At 38.5% G+C, this 27,094-nt stretch overlaps 1 protein-coding gene and 1 pseudogene across 1 annotated transcript in view; one reads left to right on the top strand and one right to left on the bottom strand.

The window, feature by feature from the left end:
* Positions 1-27,094, top strand: part of MAP3K2 (mitogen-activated protein kinase kinase kinase 2) — a 113,057-nt gene that overhangs the window by 5,892 nt on the left and 80,071 nt on the right. The window lies entirely within an intron of this gene.
* Positions 19,014-20,154, bottom strand: LOC129071750 (L-lactate dehydrogenase B chain-like; annotated as a pseudogene).

Raw genomic sequence — 27,094 nt, 5'->3', positions numbered from 1 at the left:
CAGCTCTATAGTTTAACCTCTCTCAGCCTCATTTTCCTTATCTGTAAAATAGAGATAATTGTACCTTCCCCGCAGTGGTTGACTTAGGTGGTATGAACAAATGGGGCATGGTATGGGAAGCTGAGGTTCTTCCTGGTATACATACGTGAGAAGCCCCTGTCAGCAATTGGCCAGTAGGCTCTTATTCATAAAATGCAGGCCTTCTGTTGACCATGGAGAGTTCATCTTGGCAGATAAATTCTTTCTTGGGGTTCACGTCAGATGAATCTTCTTGGGGTCTGTATTTCCCCCTTCTATAGAAACCTGTTGGCAGATAGCATTGATGATCACTCAGGTTTGTTTCATGGGTGTGTATTGTTCCATGTCGATACTGGAGTGGTTTGGCTACCTGCTACAGGATTATTTAGTCCCCTGGTACTTGTGAGGTTGGGCTATAGCCAGTTGAGCACCTAGGGTCACCTACCTTTAAGAGGTTCATCAGGCACCTGTTAAATCTGGAGGGTTTTTGAGGCACATTTTTTCATGAGCCACTGAATTAGTGAGGCTTTAGCAAGATCTTTTAACATTGTCCTATAAATTTCTGGAATAAGCTGTGTAAAAGGAGTTGAAAAAAATAGGAACAGGCATCAATTCTGAAAATACTGGGTAAATCAGGAGCCATTGACAAAAGACAGACTTATGAGTCTAGTTAGCCTGTATCTTCTTGATCCAGATATATATTCAGACAATTTATTATAACAGGAAAAGAGTTCAAATCATTGTAAATTACAGGGGGTGGTGACGTGGAGTATCATTTCTATTCTTTGCGCAACCATCAACTTGAGTCTTTGTAGGAGGTTTTAGGCACCTGGTTATAAAGAACAACAGCCTGACAGTGAGGTACATTAAACAAATTGGGACAATGGTGAGTAGTGCAATTTGCAGTCCAGACTTTAAGATAGCCCTGAGCTTATTTGGGAGTCAGCTAAAAAATATCAAACTTTTTTTTTTTTTTGAAAAGTTGAATTTTATTTTATTTTTACATTTTTATTTTTTTAACTTATAAATCATGTTTATTCTATTACAGTTGTCTCAATTTTTACCCCTTACCCCCCTCCACCCATCCCACCATCACCATCCCCCCACCCCCCACTCCCACAGTCAGTTCCCACTCTGTTGTCCATGTCCATGGGTCATTCATACATGTTTTTTGACTAGTCCCTTCCCCTTCTTTCCACCATTGTCCTCTTTCCCCAGCCTCTCTGGTCACTTTCAGTCTGCTCCATGTTTCCATGCCTGTGGTTTATTTTGTTCGTTAGTTTATTTTGTTGAGTAGAGTCCAGTTATAGGTGAGGCCATATGGTATTTGTCTTTCATCAACTGGCTGATTTCACTTAGCTTAATATTCTCCAGTTCCATCCATGTTGTCACAAAAGGTAGGAGTTCCACCTCTCTCTTCCTTCCTTTTGTTCGTTCTTTCTTTCTTTTTCTTAAATGCAGATTGATTTTATTTATTTTTTTAAATGTCAAAGTTAATTATAAAATATTAAAAAAATTAAAAACCGTCATAAAGTCTCAGCAATTAAATCAACATGACACCTGCACAGCAATAATCAATTAGATCAATGAACTAAAATGAGCATTCTAGAGACAAATATATATATCTGTCTAACAATAATATATGATTAAGTTGATATTTCAAATCAATGGGGAAAATTAGGCTTACTCAACAAGTAAGGTGCATAGACCACTATTACTTGAAATAAAACAAATATAGAGCCCTATTTCACACGTTACACAAGAAATATTCAGGTGAGTTAAAAATCAATATGTAAAATCTAAGGAGTTTTAGAAGAAAGTACAACTAATATATTGACAGTATGACTATATTAAACATTTAAGACTATAAAAATATCAGAAACTGTAAGGCCTTACCAGCTAGTGGTACCCGTAGAAGTGGAGTGATCCTTGAGATTTTATGAGTTTAAAGCTTGGTTGTTTTTAATTCTGCCTGGAAAGAGATATTTAACTAGATATAGTAAGAGGTATTAGCTATGGCACAAAACTCCTTGGCCTGCAAGCAGGTAATCTAAGGCAGCTGTGTTGTCAAGGACTATTCAAGTCAGGCAGTCTGGAGCTCTTTGAGCTCCGTAGCTGTAGCAGCTGAGCAGGCTCTTCTGTTACTGTCCTGGTTAGGTTTACATTATATCTAATTGAGCAGTGCCAAAGCCAGTCCATGAGCCTTCAGTTCTAAGTAAGCAGTTGCTCTCATAATAATCTCAAAATAATATCTGCCATCATCTTGGAATGATCAAGATTCAGCTATATCTAAAATCAGGAGCCAAGCCCCCCTCCCCCATAGTCTTACGTGCTTTCTATTGATGACATTTAAAATTATACAACTGGATTTATTTGCCACATACATAAGCCAGTATTGGAATTAGAAAGTACTAACATCCACAGAAGCCCTAGAATCATACTCAAATTTACAAAGAGACATAATTATTTATGTAACTGTGAAATTTGTAGTGGTTTATAGAACAAAATCCATATGAACATAGTACTATTGCGTGTCAGATTATATCAGTTAAGCAAGCAGCTCAAATTTGTAAAGGTAAAGACCCATACTTTCAGAGGCAGAAAAGGAGCAATTCAATTTATCTGTCATTTTTACACATTCTCATGAGTCTGATAATAGTTTCATTGCAATGTTCAGGCTAAGGTAGGCCAAAAGATCCAATGAACCAAATTTGTTAGGTTCCAGAATATTTCTGGTTTGTACAAGAATTCTGTGTACTAGAAAGTCATGTTTAAACATTTTCTGGATCAATAACTGAGAAGTTAAGACCAGCTGCCAGTGAAGACAGACTCTTCCTTAGCAGATAATAGTTTGATCTTTTTTACCAAATTAAAATTTGTTAGTAAATAGGAACAGGTCTCATTTCTTTTTTATATCCTCTATAGCATCTACTAAAGTATGTTCGACACGAGTACCATTTGGTGGATGTTACCTAGAAAAGGATTTTTCTCTGTGTGTGTGTGTGTGTGTGTGTGTGTGTGCCTTGAAGAAAACATGGATTTGTCAAATGGCACAATTTAACTTCAGTAACACAATATATAGACTCCTTAACTTTTAAAATTACATTAAATGTTATCCATACTAATAAGTTTTTTTTTTTAAAATGTTAGGCTTATTTTTTCTGACATTACTTAAAATGCATTTCAGCTTTAAATATTGACATGAGGTAGAAGACAAGGAACTCACAAAAGAAGTAATCTTCATAATACTGAACTCTATTCTATGCAATTAGCCCTGAGAGTGAAGAAAAATTATATTAACTTGGCAGACTCACTTCTGTTGAGATTTTACTTCTATGTGAAAGAAATTTTGTTATATTTGAAATGACCTCTTTTCAGTTTAAAATACTGAAAAAAAGACAGTACACATTCTAAAATTTTCATAAAGATTGTATACAACAGTTTTTCTTAACCATCAATTTTATTTTACCATGTTGCTATAAATCACCTCAATTGAAATACAGGTATTTTCCACTTGAATAATTGAAATTTTTTCTAGCAAGATAAATGATTCACATTAAAAATGATGTACCTTTCAAGCCCTGGCTGGTGTGGCTCAGTTGGTTGGAGCTTTGTCCTGAAACTGAAAGGTTATGTGTTTGATTCCCAGTCAGGGCACATACCTAGGTTGCGGGTTCAGTTGCCAGTCTGGGCATGTACAGGAGGCAGCCAGTTATTGCTTCTCTCTTGCATTGACTTCTCTCTTGCATTGATCTCGATCTCTCTCTCTTTCTCTCTCTCTCTCTCTCTTCCTCCCTCTCTCCCTTCCTCCCGCTTCCTTTCTTCCTTCCTCTCTCTCTAAAAGCAATAAAAAAAATGTCCTCAGATGAGGATAAAAAAAAAAAAAAAGCTGTACCTTTCATACAGTAGCAGGACTTCATTCTACCAAGACATACAAATTTGGCTTCATTGACTTATCAGAAACAAAGGAAAATTTGCACATGGGTCCAAAACAGCTCCTTGACCAGGGAAATACAAGGTTATGTTCTTTTAAATAACTCACAGAGTCTCAGTTAAGGCAGGTTCATACATTCCTCATTGTAGTCTTGTAGGGTTTTTGATAATGATTTTGTAAGGGGACAGTCAATATTTACTGAAGGGAATAGGTCTCAGGTTAAGCAGTACCAGGGGAAGGCTTTGGACCAAGGCAGATTAAAGGATTCAGGTCTCAGCATTGGAATTTTGTCTATCTCACTGGTTTGTTACAAAACCAGAGGACTGGGGATGATATGTGCAATATTAATATATGACGGTATTGACAGATACAATGTCAAGCGCAATATAAAATGCTTCAATATTAGCCAAATTTGGCAGACTTTTTGTAGAATTTGTCTTGTAAAGTAGGTCCCCCAATTTCTGTGGGGCTCTGGAGGGGCTTTTTCCAGCAGGGAAAATTCTTTCTTGAGGTATTTTAGTAACTGCTGTAGCTGTGACCCTTCAACACAGGGATGCTTATTTCCTTTGAGAATATGTACAAATCATCACTAGTACATTGCTATCCTTGGAAAGGGGGTAGTTGGGTTAAAATCCATTTCCAAACTTCAAGCAAGCCATTAGTTTTATCTCCCCTTTTTGTAAAGAGATTTCCGTACTTTGGTTATCCATTTAATTATGGTAACAAAGACTTTATAAGCAATTCTGAATGGTTAGAAGCAAAATTTAGGTTTTTTAAAATGAAGGTTTGGTTTACCTAAGCAATAAAAGACCTGATGACACAGAGCACAGGAAATAATTTTAGTAAGATATAAAACCTTTTCTTTTATTGTTTCTTATTAAGGGCATACCAATAGTACAGGAAAACTTTGTCCTTTTAACACAGAGAGAAGGAACTAAATTTGCATTGGCTGTGATACTTAAATTCACTTAATTAAGTTAATTTTAATCATATTTTGCTTGACTACACATGAAATTCCTTTCTCGGGGTTTCTTTTCCACAAACCTGCAGCTTTCCTTGTCCCTTTTAGTTTGTCTCTCCTTACTCATTTAGAAATAACCAACTTAATTAGGATAAACCATTTTCTTTTAATTCTTTCAAAAGTGCATTTCTGTGCCTTATGCCTTCTTTTACCGAAAACACATATTTTTTTTCCTGCCATATTAATTAGAATTCTTACCCATTAGAAACCTTAATTTCTAATGATAACTAAAAAGTAAGCAGTCGGAATTCTTAGACTGGCAAATTTATGAATACATTTCATAACCTCTAGAAATATAGGTTCTTTTACTGGCAAAAATACTTTATAATTTTTAGAAACATACTTCTTCAACAAAATATAAAACATTTTCATTAACAGAGCCAAATGTGGCTTTTTGTTTTTCTATAATAAGTCAAAAGTAGACTTATTTAACAGGTAATGTTTCAGTATTTTACCTTTTTGGAAATGATTTAGATATTTAATGGATTTAACTTGACTCATTTAACTTAACTTGGCAAAACTTTTAAAAACAAGTTACCAGAAGATTTTGGGAAACTATTTTTAATTCCACATGCCATACCTATAACATACATAGATAGGCATACATAAACACACAGACACAGATTTCCTAGCTTTCATTTTAAAATGCTAGCTTTTGTTTCTGAGATAAAGGAGTACAACACTCAGAAGAAAAACTGAATCCAAATTATGTTTCTCACAGATGGACTAAGATAAATGTTTTGCTCAGGTGAATGAAGTTTGCTTGCTGTAAGAGTTTCTTTAAAGCTATTTTTAAAATCAGTTTATATCCAAGATGGTGGAGAGATAAGTGGAAGCTACACTAACCTCCTCCCAGGACCAATCTGGAGTGACAAATTGTAGAGAAATCATCCAGAATAACCAGCTGAACGCTAACTTGAGAGAAGTCTTATGACCATGGACAGATAAAAGACACAGTTTCACCACAGCGTGACTGGTAGGAGTGCTGAAGAGACCAGTGAGGTCTGGCAGGGCTCCCATGGGTGGCAGCTGAAGTACTGGAGGGTTATTTCAGTGGCTGGGGGGGTTCCCCCTGAGAAGTGTGGGGTCTAAATCCCAAGCTGGGCTTCCTAGCCTACAGCACCAGAGCCAGAAAGCAACCCTGATAACTTCCAGCTGTGAAAAGCAGCAAGGTTTCTGTGAGGGAGAGGGAGAGAGGGAGAGAGAGGGGGAGAGAGAAGGAAAGAGGGAGAGAGGAAGAGAGGGAGAGAGGGAGCTGGAGATGTGTAGAGCCTCTTAAAGGGCCAAAGCACAAAACTTCATTTGCAGTCTCTCACCGTGGGCTCTGGCAGAAGGAGGACAGAATGGACTAGAGACGCTTGAGGAGAATCTGGGGTTGATGGCGCTGGGGAGAGAACTGAAGGAACAGCCATTAGGTTGCCTGTGTTGAGTCATTCCCCATACTGTAGAAGCCATCTTTCTCAGGCAGAGCACTGTTCTCCAAGTGGCATCAGCCTGAGGGGAAACAAGCACCCTGTCCTGTGGAACTTAAGCCAGGCTGCAAACAGCTTGGTCAGATTAATGATGGATTAGTTTAACAGCTGAAGTGGAAAATAAAGAAGCAGCCAAAATGAGAAGGCAAAGAAACAGACCCCAAATGAAACAAGTGAATTCTCCAGAAGAACTATATGAAATGGAGGCAGGCAATTTATCAGATAGAGCGTTTAGAGTAATGATTGTAAGGATACTCAACAGCATGAAAAAACAAAAACGGAACAGCCAGAAATAAAGAATGCAATATCTGAAATAAGTAACACACAGGAGGGAATAAACAGTAGATTAGATGAAGCAGAGGATCGAATCAGTGTTTTGGAAGACAAGGTAGGAAAAATCACCCAGGCAGAGCAGCAGAAGGAAAAAAGAGTTTAAAAAAATGAGGAGAGCTTAAGATACATCTGCATCATGGGAATACCATGAGAAGAGAGTGAGTAAGGGATTGAGAAACTATTTGAAGAAATGATGACCGAAAATTTCCCTTATCTGGTGAAGGAAAAAGTCACACAAGCCCGGGAAGCTCAGAGAGTCCTGAACAAGTTGGACCCAAAGAGGCCTATACCCAGGCACATCATAATTAAAATGACAAGGCTTAAAGACAAGGAGAGAACCCTAAAAGCTACAAGAGAAAAGCAGGTAGTTACCTACAAGGGTGCACCAATTAGGATGTCATCTGATTACTCAACACAAAACATTTCAAGAGTGGAGTGGCATGAAGTTTTCAAGGTGATGAATAGCAAGATCTACAGCCAAGGCTTCTTTACCCAGTAAGGCTATCATTTAAAATTGAAGGAGAAAAAAGGAGCTTCCCAGACAAGAAAAAGCTTAAGGAGTTTGTTAACACCAAACCAGTACTGCAACAAATGTTAAAGGGTTTGCTTTAGGAGGAAGAAGAAGAAAAAGAGAAAGGGGGGGGGGACCCCCAGAAGAAAACAATCTAACAATGAATGGCACTAAATACCTATCAATAATCACCTTAAATGTAACTGGCTTAAATGCTTCAACCAAAAGAGAGAGGGTAACTGAATGGATAAGAAAACAAGAGCCATATATATGCTGTCTCTAAGAGAGCCATCTCAGATTGAAAGATACACACAGACTAAAAGTAAAGGGATAGAAAAAGATATTTCATGCAAATGGAAAAGAAAAGAAAGCTGGGATAGCAGTATTTATATCTGACAAAGTAGACTTTAAAACCAAAACTATAGTTAAGAGACAGAGATGGCCATTGTATAATGATAAAAGGAACAATCCAAGAAGAGGATATAACCCTGGTAAACATTTACACACCCAACATAGGAACACCTAAATATGTAAAGGAAATCTTGATTGACATAAAGAGAGAACTACAGTCATAGTTGGGGATTTTAACACCCCTTTGACTTCAACGGATAGATCTTCCAAGCAGAAAATCAACAAGGAGGCAGCAACCTTAAATGACACACTAGATCAAAGGGATTTAATTGATACCTTCAGAACATTTCACCCCAAAGCAGCAGAATATACAAACTTTGCAAATGCACATGGAATGTTTTCTGGGATAGACCACATGTAAGGACACAAAACAAGTCTCAGTAAATTTAAGAAGATTGAAATCATATCAAGCACCCTCTCTGACCATAATGCTATGAAACTAGAAATCAATCACAAGAAGAACACTGAAAAACACGCACAGGCATGGAAGCTAAAGACCATGTTATTAAACAATGAATGGATCAACAACAAGGCCAGGGAAGAAATTAAAAGATACCTTGAAACAAATGAAGATGAGGACACAACAAGCTCCAAAACATGTGGGACACTGGGAAAGCAATCCTAAGATGGAAATTCGTAGCATTACAGGGCTATCTCAAAAAATAAGAAAAAAGCTCAAATAAACGATGTAACTTCACACTTAAAGGAACTTGAAAAGGAACAACAAACAAAGCCCAAAGCGAGAAGAAGGAAGGAAATAATAAAGATTAGAGTAGAAATAAGAAAAATAGAGTCTAAAAACGGATACCAAAAAAATAATTTAATGAATCCGAGAGCTGGTTCTTTGAAAAGATAAATAAACAAGATGGTCAAACCTTTAACCACACTCATCCAGCAAAAAAGATGACCCAAATAAATAAAATTGGAAATGAAAGAGGAGAAATAACAACTGCCAACAAAGAAATACAATGTATTGCAAGAAAATATGAACAATTATATTCCAACAAACTGGACAACCTGGGTGAAATGGATTAGTTCCTAGGAACATACAATCTTCCAAAAATAAATCAGGAAGATTCAGAGAATCTGAATAGACCGATTATACCTAATGAAATTGAAGCAACTATCAAAAAACTTCCAACAAACAAAAGCCTGGGATAGGATGGCTTCAAATATTAACATTACCAAACATTCTGAGAAAAATGAACACCTCTCATGCTCAAACTATTTCTTAAAAGTTGCAGAGAAGGGAAGGCTCCCAAATTCATTTTTATGAAGCCAGCATTATCCTAATTCCAAAACTAGATAAAGACACTACAAAGAAAGAAAATTACAGGCCGATAACTCTGGTGAACATAGATGCTAAAATCCTCAACAAAATATTAGTGACCCAAATACAGCAATTGATCAAAAAGACCACGATGAAGTGGGATTTATTCCTTGAATGCAGGGTTGGTACAACAGTTGCAAATAAAAAAAAATGTGATTTATCATATACACAAAATGAAGTGTAAAAACCACATGATCATATCAATAAATACAAGAAAAGCTTTTGATAAAATCCAGCTCTCATTTATGATCAAAACTTTCAGCAAAGTGGGAATAGAGGGAATGTACCTAAACATAATAAAGACCGCATATGACAGACTCACTGCCAGATTCATATTCAATGGGCAAAAACTACAAGCATTCCCTTTAGGATTAGGAACAAGGGAGGAATGTCCACTTTTTCCTCTCTTATTCAAGACAGTACTAGAAGTCCTAGTCACAGCAATCACACAAGAAGAAGAAATAAAAGGCATCCACATTGGAAAGGAAGAAGTAAAAATGTCCTCACTTGCAGAGGAAATGATACTGTACATACGGAACCCCAAACATTCTTCCAAGAAACTACCAGAACTGATAAATGAATTCAGCAAAGTATGAGGACACAAAATTAATATCCAGAAATCAGTTGCATTTTTATATGCCAATAACGAACTAACAGAAAGGGAAATTGAGAAAACAGTTCCATTCACAATTGCTTCAGAAAGAATGAAATACCTAGGAATAAACCTAACCAAGGACGTAAAAAACATGTACTAGGAAAATTGTAAGACACTGAAGAAAGAAATTAAAAAAGATACAAATAAGTGGAAGCACATTCCATGTTTATGGATAGGAAAAATTAACATCACTGAAATGTCTGTACTACCCAAAGCAACCTATAGATTCAGTGCAATTCCTATCAAGATTCTAATGATGTATTTCACAGAACTAGAATAAATATTTCAAAAACTTATATGAAGCCACAGGAGGCCCTGCATAGCAACACTGATCTGGAGAAAGAAGAACAAAGTTGGAGGAATCATGCTACCTAATCTTGAACTATACTACAAGGCTATAGTAATCCAAAGAGACTGGTATTGGTATAAAAGCAGACTTACAGGTCAATGGAACAGAATAGAGATCCTGGACATAAACCCACACATTTATAGTCAGTTAATATTCAACAGAGGAAGCAAGCACATACAATGGGCTAAAGAGAATTTATTCAATAAATGGTGTTGAGAAAAATAGACAAATAACATGCAGAAAAATGAAACTAGACCACTTTCTTACACTACAGCCAAGAATAAACTCAAAATGGGCCAGACTTAAATGTTAGGCCTGAAATCATAAAAAATCATAGAAGAAAACAGGAAGCAAAATCTCAGACATTGCCTGTATAAATTTTTCATTGGATATATCTCCCCAGGCAAGGGAGACTAAAAAAATAAACAAGTGGGACTGCATGAAACTAAAAAGTTTTTGGACAGCAAAGGAAATCATCAACAAAACAAAATGACAGCCCACAGAATGGGAGAACATATTTGCTGATATATCTGATAAGGAGTTAATCTCCAAAATTTATAAAGTACTTACAAAACAACACCAAAAAAGCGAACAGCCCAATTAAAAAATGGGTAAAAGGACCTGAATCAACACTTATCCAAAGAGGACATACAGATGGCCAATAGATATATGGAAAGATGCTCAATCTGACTAATTAACAGAGAAATGCAAATTAAAACCACAGTGAGATGCCATTTCACATCTGTCAGAATGGCTATCATCAATAAGTAGTCAAACAACAAGTGCTGGCGAGGACGTGGAGAAAGGGGAACCCTTTTCACTGTTGGTGGTAATGCAGATGTTGCAGCCACTATGGAAAGCAGCATGGAAATACGTCAAAAAATTAAGAATTGATCCAGCTTTTGACCCAGTCCACTCCTGGGAATATATCTGAAGTAACCCAGAATACAAATTTTAAAGAACATAAGCGCCCCTGTCTTCACTGCAGCATTTTTTACAGTTGTCAAGACATGGAAGCAGCCCAAGCGTCCATCAATGGACCAGTGGATAAAACAACTGTGGGACATTTACACAATGGAATCCTACTAGGCTGTGAAAAAAGAAGAAAATTTTACCCATTGTAACAGTATGGTTGGATCTGGAGAACATTATGGTAAGTGAAATAAGCCAGCCAGAGAAAAACAAATACCATATCATTTCACTTGTATGTGCAATCTAATGAACAAACTAGCAATGATCTAATAAGCAAAACAGAGACAGACTAAGAGATGGACAGCAGATGACGTTTAATAGAGGGTTGAAGGGTAGGGGTTTGAGGAATTGAGGAAAAAGGACTCAGGGACATGGACAACAGTACGATGGTTGCTGGGGAGAGGATGTATAAGGGGACCAATTGGTAATGGGGAAAAAAATACAAGATAGATTAAATTTATAATCAATTATAGGATGCATTGCATTGTCAGAGAGAGGTTCAAGATACTCTCTTTTAAGGGTGCTCTCTAAGGTGGACTTACTGACAATCAGAGAGAAAGCTAATGTTCACATTAAAGAAAAGCTCAGAATGCAAGGAGATGAATCTCAGAAGGCCTGGTTTTATTTTTCTTTAATTTTTTTTAAAGATTTTTTTTAAATTTAATTTTTAGAGAGGGGGAGGGGAGGGAGAAAGAGAGGAAGGGCAACATAGATGTGCAGGAGATAATATGGATTTGTTGCATCTCACCGGGGGCCTGGCTCACAACTCAGGCATGTGCCCTGACCAGGAATCTAATGACCTTTTGGTTCACAGGCTGGTGCTCAGTCCAGTGATCCATACCATCTGGGTCTAAGTGTAAGAAATTTTTATGTATTTATTTTAGAGAGAGAGAAAGAGGGAGAGAGACAGACGGAGAGAGAGAAAGAAACATTGATGTGTTCCACTTATTTATACATTCATTGATTGCTTGTTGTATGTAACCCAACTGGAGATCAAACCTGCAACCTTGGCATATGAGGACGACGCTCTAACCAATCGAGCTACTTGGCCAGCGCCAGAAGGCCTGGCTTTAAAGGAGCTGATTTTCCTGGAGGAAGATGGAGCTGGTCTGCACCTGAGCCTAAGATGGTTACTGGCACATGTCTGGAGACAAGGTGGATGAGGAGAGGAGAAGCCTCCGATGTCATTTTTAGTTCTTTTGATTGTTTATGCATCTTAGAGTCCTGAGTACATTTGGAAGCCTCAGTGTATAACTTAAAATAGGTGTATTATTTATTTTTATCTTATAACTACAGTTTTCAAATTTAGTTTTGAGGAAAGCAAGCTTAGGGAGGTCAAAAATTTCCCATAATGGCCAATTTAGCTTAGATCCTTGTAAGTTTTGTCCAAAGACCTAGCCAGTTACAATTTAACATGGGTTACCCATTTGCACTCACCTGATTAAGGTGTCCCCTCAAGTGCACCTTAAGCATCTTGAGTATTCTCACAAACCTTATGCACAGGGCTGAGTCTGGGCCTTATGGGTGAGGTCTGCCATCACATGAACGAACCCCAAAACTGGATGAAGTTTCCCTTCTTTGGTCAGAAAAACCTTATGGACTAAGACCTAACGCGGATAAAGGGTCCCTTCCCTGAGATGTTGCATGTAGACAAGTAGAGATGGAAAAACCAAAACCCAAGTCTCTGACTTGAACACAAGAGGAGATGGAAATCATGAACCCAGATCTCCCATTCAGATGAGTGGACTCTGGCAAACAGAAAAAGAAAAAAAATACTCAAATCAAGGTCAGAATCTTGACCAAGGAAGGTGGTTTGGATCCAGGAGGACTTGCCACTAATAGCTGGGAATGCTGGAGGAGATGGTAGAGAACAGTGGTCTCTTGCCTGTACATTGCACAAATCCATGGTGGCACTGGGGATCAGAGGACAGTCACTCTGCATCCCACCACTGCCACCATTGTTGTGAACCAAAATTCATCTATAATACAAAATAAAAACCATTTGAGCAAAAGGAGCTGCAGCTGGAAGAGACACAGATTCAGGTAGCAACCTTAACTGTTCTCTTGACAGAAAGGAGAGGCCACTTTTTTTCCCCCTTGGAATATATACGTTGCAGATGCAGGTGGGGATACTCTAGTATTAATATTCTCCCCTCCCTCCCTCCCTTCTCTCTCCCTTCCTTCTTTCTTTCTTTCTTTGTTTTTTATCCTTACCCAAGGGCTTTTTAAAAAAATTTCTTTCTTTCTTTATTTTTAAAAATCATGTTTATTCTATTACAGTTGTCTCAATTTCCCCCCCCCCTTTGCTCTCCTCCACCCCCCACCCCTGCTTCCACAGTCCATTCCCACTCTGTTGTTCATTCATACATGTTCTTTGTTTAGTCCCTTCTCTGTATTTCAATCATTGTCCTCCTCCCCCATCCTCTCTGGTCCACTTTCAGTCTGCTCCATGTTTTCATGCCTATGGTTAATTTTGTTCGTTAGTTTGTTGAAAAGTTTCCACTTATAGGTGAGATCATATGGTATTTGTCTTTCACCAACTGGCTTATTTCACTTAGCATATTCTCCAGTTCCATCCATGTTGTCACAAAAGGTGGGAGTTCTCCCTTTCTTTCTTTTTTAAAATGCAGGTTGATTTTATTTATTTTTTAAATGTCAAAATCATTATAAAATATTAAAAAATATAAATCCTCTATAAAGTCTCAGCAATTAAAACAACATGACACCAGCACAGAAATAATCAAGTAGATCAATGAACTAAAACGAGCATTCTAGAAACAAGTGTGTATGTCTGTCTAACAATGTAATGTATGATTAAATAGATATTTCAGATCAATGGGGAAAATAAGGCTTATTCAACAAATAAGGTGCATGGTCCACTGTTACTTGAAATAAAACAAATATAGAGCCCTATTTCACCCATTATACAAGAAATATTCAGGTGAGTTAAAAATCAATATGTAAAAATTTAAGGAGTTTTAGGAGAAAATACAAAATAATACTTTTCATACCCTGAAGTAAAATATTCAAACCCAAAACTATAAAGTAAATATTGACAATGACTATATTAAACATTAAAGACTATATAGTAATATACATATAAAAAAGTTGAAGGACAAGTAATAGAATAGGAAAGTATTTGTAACACATCTAAGAAAGGTTAATAGTTTTTTTGGTTTCTTTTTAGGGCAAAAATTCTACAAACATTTAATCAAAAAATGGATAAAGAATACCAAAAGGTCATAAATCTTTTTAAAAGTAATAGAAATAGGCAAGAAATATACAAAAACAGGTTTGGTTTCATCAAATAATCAACAAAATAGCATAATTGTCACAATCAGATGAATAAGTATTAAAGATAGTGGTAATATCAAGTATTGGTGACTGTGAAAGGAACCAGGTATTCATAGATTCTTTTTCGTCATCATCTTAACAGTGCCTCTAGCATATTTGGCAGTGCTATTTTGGTGGAGGTGTATTCTTTTAGCCTTCTTTTGTTTGGGAAACTCCTTACTTTGCCTTCTATTTTAATTGCGAGCCTTGCTGGGTAGAGCAGTCTTGGTTGCAGGCCTTCGCTTTTCATGACATGGAATATTTCTTGCCATTCCCTTCTGGCTTGTAGAGTTTCTGTTGGGAAATGAGCTACTAGCTGTACCGGGGCTCCCTTATGTGTTATTCCCTTGCTTCCTTTAGGATTCTCTGTTTGTCTGATATTTGCCATTTTAATGATGATATGCCTTGGAGTGGGCCCCATTGGGTTCCTCTTGAATGGGACCCTCGGTGGTTCCTGGACTTGTGTGACTCTTTGTCTCCTCAAATTAGGGAAGTTTTCCATCATTACTTCTTCAGACAGGTTCTCTATCCCATGATCCTCCTCTTCTCCTTCTGGGTCCCTGTTATACGAATATTATTACGTTTCAGGTTGCCCTGCATTTCCCTGAACTCCTCTTCATTCTTTTTGAGTCTTTTTTCATTTTCTTGCTCCTTCTGGGAGCTTTCTTCTACCTTGTCCTCCAGCTCACTGATTCAGTCCTCTGCTTTGTTGAGCCTACTTTTGATGCCTTCTACTGTGTTCTTCAGTTCAGAAATTGTATTCATCATTTCATTTTGCTTCTTATTGATAGTTTCTATGCTGTTTTTCACACTGATATAGTTTGCAATAAGCTCCTCATATTTTCCCTGTAGTTTTTGGTAATTCTCTTTGAGCTCACTGAGCTCATTGTGATTCCTTAGAACCGTTGTTTTGAACTCAGTACGTGATAGTTTCCTTGCCTCTATTTCATTTAGTTCTTTTTCTGGGGATTCCTCCTTTCCCTTTGACTGGGGGGTGTTTCTTTGTCTTCCCATTATTTGTGAGACTCTTCTTTTTTGCTTCTGCTTCTTAAATTGATCTGTCCTGACTTTGTGGTGTCAGGAACTTCTGTGGTAGGAGACCGCTGTGTTTTCTTTCTGGATCTGTCTCTGATCCTCTGATGATGTCAGCTGTTGACTGCATCTGACCTTAAGCAGTCTGTGTTGGAGACTTCCAGGAATCTACTGTCTGTGGCTGTCTCCTTTAGCTGTTAATCTAGTCACTCTGTACTCAGCAGATCGGCTTAGACACCACAGGCGTGGCAAAGTCCCTTCTAGGGGCGGGGTTATTGGGTCCTCTCCTGTTGCTGCCGCTCAGGGGAATGATCTGCCTGAGCCAGATGGCTGCTCCTGTAGGGGGGAGGAGTCAGCACTGGGATCCTGCCAGCTTCTCTCTCTGTTAACTCCCCAAAGCCTCCATCTCCAATCTCTCCTCGAGTGTCTCTAGACCACTCTGTGCTCCCGTTAGCCTGGGACCTACCATATGTGGCTGCCCCTCTGTACTCAGCAGTAAGGCTTTAGCACTGTGGGGGCAGTGCTGAGTCCCTCCTGGGGCGGGGCTATTGTGTCCTCTCACACTGTTGCCACTCAGGGGAGTGGTCTGTCTGAGCAAGATGGCTGCTGCTATATGGGGGAGGAGTCAGCCCCGGAATCCTGCCAGTTACTCTCTCAGTTCTCTCCCTAAAGCCTCCTTTCCCAGTCTTTCCTCAGGTGTCTCTCGCCCACTCTGCCCCTGCCTTTGCTGGAGACCAGGGTAAGTGGCTGCGAATACAAATTAATGCTTTGGCTCTTTAAGCGGCTCTTTGCTTCTCTTGCTGCCTGTCTCTGGCAGAGAGCAAGTCTGCTGCTTTTCGCAGTTGGCTGTTATCTTTGTACTTTTTGGGCTCTGGTGCTGTAGGCTGGAGATCCCCACTTATGGTTTAGACCCCACTCTTTTCAGGGAGATCCAACTGGCTGTTTCAATATCCTTCCGGGGCTGCCGCCCGCCTTCTCAAGTTTCTACTGTACTCCTTACCAGTTAGGTTGTGCTAAAGCTGATTCTTCTGTCTGTCCGAGGTTATAAGGCTCCTCTCTCACTATGGTGTCAGTTGTTTGTTCCAGGTGATTTCTCCACAATTTAGTTGTAATTCCAGATTTGTCCTGGGAGGAGGTCATTGTGACTGCCACTCACTCTTACGCCATCTTGATTCTCCTTTTCATTTCTCTTAGAGAGAGAGAAAAGGAGGCAGGGAGGGAGAGAGAGAGGAAAAGAAACATTGATTGGTTGCCTCCTATGTGTGCCTGATTTGGGATTGAACCTGCAATCTAGGTATGTGCTCTGACTAGGAATGGAACCTCCAACCTTTTCATGTACAGGACACCTCAACCAACTGTACCACACTGGCCAGGGCTTGTTTGTTTATTTGTTTGTTTTTAGAGATATCTTTTTAAAAATTGATTTTAGAGAGAGAGAGAGGGGAATAAAGAGAGAGAGAGAAACACTGATTTCTTGTTCTACCTGTCTATGCAAAAATTGGTTGCTTCTTGCATGTGCCCTGAGTGGGGATCCAATCCACAACCTTGGTGTACCAGGATGATGCTCTAACCAACTGAGCTACCTGGCCAGGGCCTAGTGTTAATATTCTTTATCAGGCATCCAGATAGAAACATTTGTAGTTTTGTTTTGGGGACATAGGAATTTGAGCTATCAGACCAATAATTTCTTACCTGGAGTACCCAGGCTTCTGTGACCCACTTGAGTACAGGTAAATGCCTTCCTAACATCCTTTCTGCCAGGATTATAGATGATCAAGTTCTCTTTGTGAGTTCCTTTGGGACCTGAGGAAGAGTCAATGATTTTATCCTCCATTATTACAGAAGATCAAAGATTGGTTCAGAGGTAGAGAAATTATGTTAATGAAATGAAGGAAAAGGCAGCTCTTTATTTGAAAAAATTTATTTTTGCTTTTCTTCATATATTTAGCTGAGACCATCTTCCTCATAACAAACTGTTGAACCTACATAATACTAAAGCTTTGACCCCCTTCCCTCTGACATAAACCTTATTACCTGTGCGTTTCAGATCTTTGACAAAACCTCCAGGTACAAAGGAGATGGTCTCTGAAGCCACTTAACTTTTTTCTTTAAAAAAATTTTTTTTTTTTTGTGATGGGGAGGGAAGGAGAAAGAGGTAGAGAAACATCCATTGGTTGCCTTTCATATGCCCCAGTCTGGGTCTGAACCTGAATCCTAGGCACGCGCCCTGACTGGGAATTCGACTCACCACCTTTCAGTTTGCTGGATGATGCCCAACCAACTCAGCCACATCAGCCAGGACCCGAGGCCACTTTAGAAAATTTTGTTTCTTCTTTTATCATTCTAGAGACAGGAAGGGAGGGAGGAAGAAAGAGAGGGAGTGAAACATCGATGTGAAAGAGAAACATCGATTATTTGCCTCTTGCACATGCCCTGACCCCGATGGAACCTGCAACCCATGCCTATACCTTGACTGGGAATGGAAATGGCAACCTTTAGGTTTGCTGGAGGATGCCCAGCCAACTAACTGAGCCACACCAGCCAGGGCCCAAGGACACTTTTTATAGCAAAAGTTCCCACCCAGATTTTCAGTTAAGTCTGCCAAATTGTGCAGTTCTGATTGGATGGGGCAGGTCTTAGTTTGTGGAAAGATGCAACCAGGGTTTTTCTGCAGTGGTAAACAAGTGGGGTGTAGCATGGGAAACTGAAGGTTCAGTCTGAGTTCTTCCCAATAGAGTAAGTGAGAAGCCCCCATCAGCAAATGGTTGCTAGGCTCTCATAAGATATGGGCCCTTGGTTTACCATAGGAAGTCCATTTCAGTGGATAAATTTCTTCTTGAGAGTTCACATCAAATGAATTTTGTCAGGGTACACACAAGTTATGTCTATTTTCATGTACATAGGATTGGTGGTGGTCAGTTTAACTTTTAAAAGTTAAGGGTAATAGAAAGACATATTTTTACTTTACGTACTTTATTTTGTTTTAAAAAAGCATGAGTGTTCCACCCGGGTGTTTCAGTTGGTTGGAATATCATCCCATAGTACCAAAAGGTGGCAGGTTTGATTCCTGGTGAGGGCACATACCTAGATTGCGGGTTTGATCCCTGGTTGGGGAGTGTACAAGTGGCAATCCATTGATGTTCCTCTCTTCCTCACTCTCTACGAGCAACTAAAAAAAAAATATATATCCTCAGGTGAGGATTTAAAAAGATAATTTAAAAAAGTATGATTTTCTCCCTAGTCTTCTATTGTTTATTCCCCTATACCTACTTTAACAACAATTTTGTGTTTGTAATTAGCCTTTGTGTCTTTCTAAACACCATTTTCATAGAAACAACTCCCTTTTCACATTCACAATTTTATTGGTTTATGTAATAGTAATATGAAATTATAAGAAGTAGATGAACATGTCTAATTTTTGGTAAATTGGTAAGAGCAGAAATGTCTTTTTTTTTCACACTATGACAGTTAATTTTCTTTGTTCAAGGATTCATATCGCAAGGCATTAAACTAAGCATGGGTTTTGATTCTGTGAGCCCAAAGTCACATATTTAGGAAGATAAAAGAAACCGTGATCCATGTACATAGATGGAAAGTAAAGGTTCATGGTTAATCACATTGTATTTTTAAATTTCTACAGCCTAGGAGCCTGAAGTCACAGGTCTTTGAGGTCCTTCTGGATGTTCCACAGGGTATCTGCACTTTTCTTGAGTTGAGCAACCTCATCATCCTTCAGTTTCTGGTTGATGACACTGGTTAATCCCCGAGCATTCAGGATACATGGAAGGCTCAGGAAGACTTCATTCGCAATTCCATACATTCCTTTCACCACCATTGACACTGGATGAATCCTAGATAAATTTGTCAATATTGATTCAATGAGATCAGCCACATTTAATCCAGTAGCCCAGTTGGTATATCCTTTTAGCTTGATAATTTCATAGGCACTATCAACCACTATCGTGTGCACTTCCTTCCAGTTTTCACTATCATTGTCCTTTCCCATTGCTGGATTCAGTTCCTGAAGAGAAACACCTACCACATTCACTCCACTCCACCCGGCCACACTTGAGTCGCCATGTTCTCCCAAAATCCACCATGGCAGCTGCTGGGATGAATGCCAAGTTTTTCAGATATAAAGTAGCGAAATCTAGCAGAATCCAGATTACAGCCACTTCCAATCACACGGGGCTTGGGTAATCCACTGTTTCGAGGTAACATATGTGAGAATATCCACTGGGTTAAAAACCACAATTATGATGCAGTTAGGGCTGTACTTGATGACCTGAGGAATAATGAATGTGAAGACATTGACTCCTCTGCACCAGGTCGAGGCAACTCTCTCCCTCCTCCTGGTGAACTCCTGCGGTCACCACCACCATCTTAGAATTGGTGGTCACAGAATAATATTTATCTGCCACAGTTTTCGGTGTCTGAAGAAATAAGCTCCCGTGTGGTATAGCCGTCATTTCTCCTTTGAGTTTATCTTCCAAAATGTCTGCAAGAGCAAGCTCCTCAGCCACAGACTTTCCCAGAATGCTGATGGCACATGCCATACCAACTTGTCCAACACCCACGACAGTGCTCTTATTATTTGGGACCACTGACTCTTCTGTTACAACTGGTGCAATCAGTTTTTCCTTAAGAGTTGCCATTGTGCATGGGAGAAAGAAGGCTCTCCAGATCTTAGTAAGAGTCCTGCCAAGGAGACAATATCAGCTGTGAGCCAGAAATGTCTTGGTTTGTTAAAAGATAAGCTTCATTGAGGGTGAATGTTCAGCAGTTTATCAGAAGGCTATATAAAGAGAATGAAGAATATTGGTTCATTTGCCAAATTGGTTTAAGGGGGTTGCATAGGGAAAATATTGTTTTTGGCTTTCTGTCTTTGAGTATGTGACTGTGTGTCTTGAACAGGTATTTAAATAAAGGATTCAATGCTACATAGTCATAATACCTCAATTTTGTTTCAGCTCCTTCAGGCCTTTTTTTTTTTTTTTCTTAATTTGTGCCTTTTTTTTTCCCTTTGTATTCTGGTTCCTTGGCAATGTGTGTAGTTTTTGATTAGATCTCATTCTCCATCCTTTATATTGGTCATTGCCTCTCACTATTTTCATCTCTCTGTTAATTTACTTTGTGTTCTAGTAGATCTTCTTGGACTTGACCTCCATAGTCATGTTGATAGTTCTGTAACTCTGTTCTTCTTGCATTCCAATTGCATTAAAAATATTTTTCATCTCATGAGTATTTTAATTCTGCAGTTGAATCTTTATTATTTTGGCAATCCTCAATCTTGCCCATTTCCTTTTCCCTCTCAGCCTTGTTTTGCTTCTCAGCTTTGTGTCTCTTTAAGCTTTCCATTTTTGTTTCATGAAGACATGTCTTCTGACATTGAGAATATCACGATTTTCTATAAATTTCAAACTTTTGGGAGGAAGAAGTAATATTTTTCTATTGGGTATGTTAGATCATATTATCCTAACTTTATAGATAAGGAAACTGAGGCTCAGAGGTATTAAGAATATTGTTCAGCCCTCACTGGTGTGGCTCAGTGGGTTGGGCATCATCCTGCAGACTGAAAGGTAGCTAGTTCGATTCCCAGTCAGGGAACATGCCTGGGTTGCAGGCTGGTTTAGGGGTGTGCGAGAGACAACTGACGCAACTGAGGCAACTGATTGACTGTTTCTCTTGTGCATTGATGTTTCCCACCCACTCTTTCTCCCTCCCTTTCCCTCTTTCTAAAAATAAATAAATAAATTTTCCACACACCAAGCAATTCTTTAATAAAAAGCTGGGTGTGTCACAGTTTAACTGAATTCTGACACTGTCTACCTGGAGATAGTGTCAGATCACACAGTTTAAGGACTCAGTCCTACAAGACTTCCCTTTCAGACCCATTTGTCAGGCCAGGTAGATAGTTACCTATGCATTTGACTGCCTGCCTGTAAATTGGAAGTTCCCATCACCCTACTCTGGAGTTTGATTAATTTGCTACAATGGGTCACAGAATTCAGGAAACACTACTTATTGGATTTCCCGTTTGTTATAAAAGTATGTAACTGAGGAACAGCCCAGTGAAAGAGATGCATATGGCAAGGTATAGGGAAAGTGGGGAGTGGAGCTTCCATGCTCTTTCTGGGTGCCACTCTCTTAGCCCCTCCAGTCGTCTGCCAACCTAGAAGCTCTCTAAACTCACCCTTTTGGGTAGAAAACCCCCATTGAAATGGAGGCTACATGATTGATTAAATCATTGGCCATTGTCAGTTGAACTTAATTTTCCAGTCTCTCTCCCAGAGGCCAGGCAATGGGGTTCTAACCCTCTAATCACCTGGTTGGTTCCCTTGACTATCAACTTCCACCTTTAGTTGCTAGTCAGTAGTTATCACATTAATACAAACTCAGGTGTGGTCTAGAGAGAATTTCTTTGAATATCAAAAACACCTAATCTGTTCTTACTGTTTAGGAAAATCCAAGGGTTTTTAGGAGCTCTGTGCCAGAAATGGGGACAAAGACCAAATATATACATCTCACAAATCACGGTGTCATATCAGGACAGAGGGAAAGAGTAAAGTGTATCTGAGCACATTGTGGCTTTTAATGTTTTTATGTGGAAGAAATGTTCACTACTTTCACCCACATGTGTTGGCTGTGTCTGAGTTGAACAGGGTGGGGATTTCATTATTTCCATTTGCTAAGGAGAAAATCAAGTACAGTTGACCCTGGAACAGCATGCATGTTAGAGGGGTGCTAACCCTGCACAGTGGAAAATCCATGTGCAACTCGACACCAAAATAGTTGTCCCTCAGTATCCACAGGGGCTGGTTCCAGTACCCCTGTTGGATACTAAAATTCTTGGGTGTTTAAGTACCCCCATATAAGATGGCATAGAACCATGTGTACAGTCAGCCTTCTACATCTCTGGACTCCTAAACTGCAGGTCAAAAACAGTACAGGTACAATATTGAAAAAAATCCACAAAAGTGGATCTGCACAGTTCAAACCTGTTTTTCAAGGGTCAACTCTATTTGTGACCAGCTGTACCACAGAGGCAATGCTGTGGAAAAGTTTTTGAAAATTATTTTTGAAAACTAATAGGAGCCAGTGGGGAGAATGTGAGTTGATTTTTTTTTTTTTTTTTTTTTTTATGAGCCTTTGGGGACAGACTGCAGTCCAAGATAAAGTCAGCTTTTAATTGTTTCTGTGCTATTATTACTATTGTTAAATGCTCCCTAGTTGAGTTGTATTTATTTTAGATTTGTGACTTAAAGATGTTACATTATCATTATTTGATAAGTTTGTGATTACTTTAACTTGGGCTGAATGGCTACACTTTAATAGTATTTGTCTACTTTTAATCCAAAATACTTTGTTCATTTTAATATAAGGAAATTAGATCAATGTCCTATGTTTCATTTTAAGGAAAGAGTTATATGGTGGCTTTAATGTATTTTTAAGTAGCTTAATGACTCTTTTTTAAAATTAGTAATTTTATGATATGACATAACATATAAGAACAATATGTCAAACAATACTTACAAAATACCCGTCTTGCTCAGACACTATAAAGGAGCAAAAGAAGTAGAAGGTAGCCTTAGTGTTTATAAAAAATCTGCTTTGAGAGATGTTGCAATATTAACCATCCAGCTGGTGAGCAGTACAGGGTTGAAGTCTAGTGACTTCACCCACAAATCGCCACATCTCTGCACATACAAATCTTGACCGTGGCTGAGAAAGGGTAGTTACGTGTTCTGAGAGCATATAATGTATATTAATCAGCATCAGAAAGTTATGTCCCATAGTCATGGACTGTTGTACACAGCCTTAGGGTTAGAAGGTTTACTTAGGGATGTGCTGAGGGATTTCTTGCCTAGAGTTTTCCTGAAGAGAGTACCGCAAACTGCATTCCATTCTGTTTGTTGAGCACTCATGGTAGGTAGGAAGCTTGAGTTCAGTCTAAAATCTGAAATTAATTAGAAATAGACTGTAACAGAGTGACTTCAACATTTCTGAATTTGAAAAGTTGCCGTAAGTGGTTTCTTAAGAACCTGTCTAGCCCATGATTCTGCAAGACCCCCAACTTAATAGAAAAATTATAATAAAGAATCGGAAGAGATATTTGTTTCCTTGCTTGGGAGGTTGTTAAAATGACAGCAGTCCAGCGAAGATTTGTTAACTGGGTAGCATTTGAAAGATAAATAGCTGTTTAAATGTGATTAATTTATCAGGATGAGATATCTTACTCAAAGATACTTTATAACCAGATACCTTGTGTTGAATGGTGTGTGACATGCAGTAGGCTGTCAGTAAATACTTGTTCAAAGAGTTAATAACTTCAGGACTGGTGTGTGAGAAATTAGAATCACCTGTGGGTCAGTTTAGTGATAAAATCCAGGATAGTAAGCATTGAGCTTTAGAAAATACAGAGAACTGAATTATTCTTAGGGTATGAATGGGGACCCAAGGCTAGTTAAATATGTTTTTTTGAAATACTTTAGCCAAAAAGGGAGGGAAGATTTTGGAAAAGGAAAGAAATTACTGGAAGAATTGTATCTATAATCTTTTATGCCCACTAGAAAATTTTAGATAATCTAGGGACATACTTGGATAAGCCCACAATGATTACATTAAAGAGAAACTTCCCTGCTTCCCAATGAAAAACACATTTGGGATAAACCACATATCAACACATACTTTTCTTCTCAGACTCTTTCTGTATCCTTGTTCTTCTTTTCTCCATCTTCACATCTCTAGCCATTGCATAGACATAACCTCAGTGTTCTTAGCTTATTTCATTCTTAATTAATGAATTGGTGTTGCCATTGGTTAATCTGATACCTGCTCTAGTTTATTTTTTTTTTTAAACTTAAATCTTGACTTCTTGCAGATGGGATGATCAACTAAGGAGACGTGGCTTCTTTAGAATGAGGGAAACTTCAGCCTGTTTGGAAGCAAAGATGGGTGGTGGTACAGAACTAGTAAAGTAGGGCTTAATTGGAGGCTGTGAAAGGACCCAGTAGTTTAGATTTGGTTATGCAGAAAGACCTCAGAAGGGAAAGTTGCATTGTTCTTGTCAGATTTGGAGGAGGCTTGAGTAGTTGCATTAGTTAGGTTTCAATTAGGGAAGCTGAATTGTTGTGATATTATGGAATAAGGGATTTATGAAAGGAGAAAGACCTTACAGAGTTGTGGGACAAAGGGGAATTGTCACATCAAAGAGAAGTCACTAATTAGCCCTCCTGAAGCAGTGGTGCAGTGGTCAAGTCACAGTTTGCAAGTGAATCTGAGAAGACAGGTGTGCCCAGCTGCTGGATTTGGGATCATGTAGTAGATCTAGTGGAAAGCTCATGAAAAGTTATTGTCCCTGCATAGCTACCTCTTTTGTGGTCTTCAGTCAAGGTGGACCTGAAGTTTCTGTTTAGGCAGCAGGGTTGACAGAAGAGCTACATGCAGAACAGGGGAGAGCAGAGATACAGTGGAATCTGCTGACAACCCTGCATCTGTCTATCTGGCCATGATTTTGCAATAGTAATTTCCTCTTTTGCCTAAATCTTGCCTTGAATCAAATGGGAAGAGGATTCTGGGAAGTAATTAGAACTCACCCAAGTTTACTACAGTATAAACTCCACAGCAGATAACGGTGGGGGATGTGACATAGTTGCAGAGTTGATGGTGATATTTTATACATCTAGGTTCATCCTGCTGTGAGAAAACAAGTTCTTTAAATTCTCCAAGACTTTTTCCTCCTGTATGAAATGGGGAGAGAATATCTACCTTATGGGATTGTCGCGAGCATTTTGTAAAGCACAGCACCAGCAATTTGCAAACTTTTGAAAACTTATTATAAATATTAGCTTTTACTATAGTAGTAATTGTAGTAATGTAAAGAGATTGAGAATTAGGAAGAATGTATTTTGAAAGGGGAGAGAAATGGAGGGAAAAAGAGAAGATTGATGGAGATAAGATAAAGTAGAAGATACAGTTCTTCTATATGAGAACATTGTAGTCTAGTTGCAGAGAATACATTTAAGCATACAGGGTAGTTAGGAAGCTATTATATGAGGTAATATCCTTTAAGAAAGAAGATCCTGCCATGATGAATGAAGAGACCGCCAAGTGCTGTCATTCTAATGTAGTTAAAGTTAGGTGATAATGTGTGCGAAGTGCCTAGCACACTGACAGTCCACAGAGAATAATTATTTTCAACTTCTACCATTTATAGAGGGAAAGCTGACCAGGCGCGGGGGAATAGGGAAGGCATAAACTGGGTCCTTAAAAGGTGGTTTGGATAAGTAGAAAAAAGGGAGTAAGCATTTCAGAGCAGAAGTAAAAGGTGGGTTATGAACAAGGCATGCAGCCCCATTTGCACAGCTCAGTACCTATTGACTCTTCTTTGCTTTTGGTAACCTATTTTAACTTTTAGACATTGTCTGTTTTTGCTCCTGCTTGGGTCAGTTGCCCACCTTTGGACCATCAATCCATTATGGCTTTTGCTAATTTGGTTACACTTAGTAATCAAGTGGGTGGTTTGGCGGTGGTGTTGGTAGAAGGGGCAAGTTTCCAGAAGAAGGCAATTATGGGTGAATAGCTTCAGTCCTTCCCTTTGTTACAGTCTGTATTATAATTTTACCTTGTTCTTTCAGTTCCCGGAATTAAGCATTTTGTACTTGTTTTATACAATTAATACTTGTTTAGGTTTACCATGTTTACCAGTTTCTTGCTAGCTTTTGTTCTCCTGGAGTCACTTTTCTCCTTTTTGAAGTATATTTTTTAGAAATTCCACAACTAAGTGTCTGCTGGTGATAAATTATGATTTCTGTCTGTCAGAAATCTTTAGCTCTTGTTCTTAAATATTTTAGTTGTATATGAAAATCTGGATTGATGGTTATTTTTCCCTTCAGCATTTTGAGGATATTATTTTGTTTTGTTTTCTGCCATATAATCAGACATAAAAGGCTATATGGATTGTTTAAAAAATTTTTTTGAATCCTCACCTGGAGATATGTTTATTGATTTTAGAGAGGAAGGGAGGGCGAAAAGGAGGGCGAGAGGGGGAAAGAGAGAGAGAGAGAGAGAGAGAGAGAGAGAGAGAGAGAAACACAGAGGTGAGAGTGAAACATCCAGTGGTTGCCTCCAGTATGGCCCCCAACAAGATCAAACCTCCCACCTAGGCGTGTGCTCTGAGTGGGAATCAAATCTGCAACCTTTGAGTGTACAGAATGATGCTCCAACTAACTGAGCCACCTAGACAGGGCTATATGGATGTTTTTATAATTTTTTTATTGTGTGGTTAGAGAATATATATAATAGGTTTTTGAATGGGAGTATTCATATTGGTTTTCTTTTTCCTTGCTACTTTAATTTTAAATTTCACTTTCAATAATATTCAGTTATTGAAAATCTTAAGACTGTCAAATGGAATCAGTAAAATAAGCTCTTAGGAAATTTGTAACCTAGTTTTAGTTAATTCATGTGCAAATTGGGACATATGGTTTGTCCTACTTATGTGCAAAAAATTCCATAGCTTGATCGAAATAATTGACATAAACTGAACATTTAAAGTTTGTAATTTAGTAAATTTTGAGACGTATATACCTGTGTAATAACCCCTTTATCAAAATAGTAAACATATTCACTACCTCAAATAGTTTCTTCATGCTCTTTGTAATCCCAGCACTACCTTGCCTCTATCCATTGTCCCTAGATAACCAGTGATCTGCTTTTTGTCA

Source organism: Pteronotus mesoamericanus, unplaced genomic scaffold, assembly GCF_021234165.1.
Source record: "Pteronotus mesoamericanus isolate MK-2021 breed Mesoamerican mustached bat unplaced genomic scaffold, CSHL_Meso_final contig_27, whole genome shotgun sequence".
Taxonomy (NCBI): domain Eukaryota; kingdom Metazoa; phylum Chordata; class Mammalia; order Chiroptera; family Mormoopidae; genus Pteronotus; species Pteronotus mesoamericanus.
Note: the sequence above shows the minus strand (reverse complement) of the source record. Positions and strands in the feature narration are given on the sequence as shown.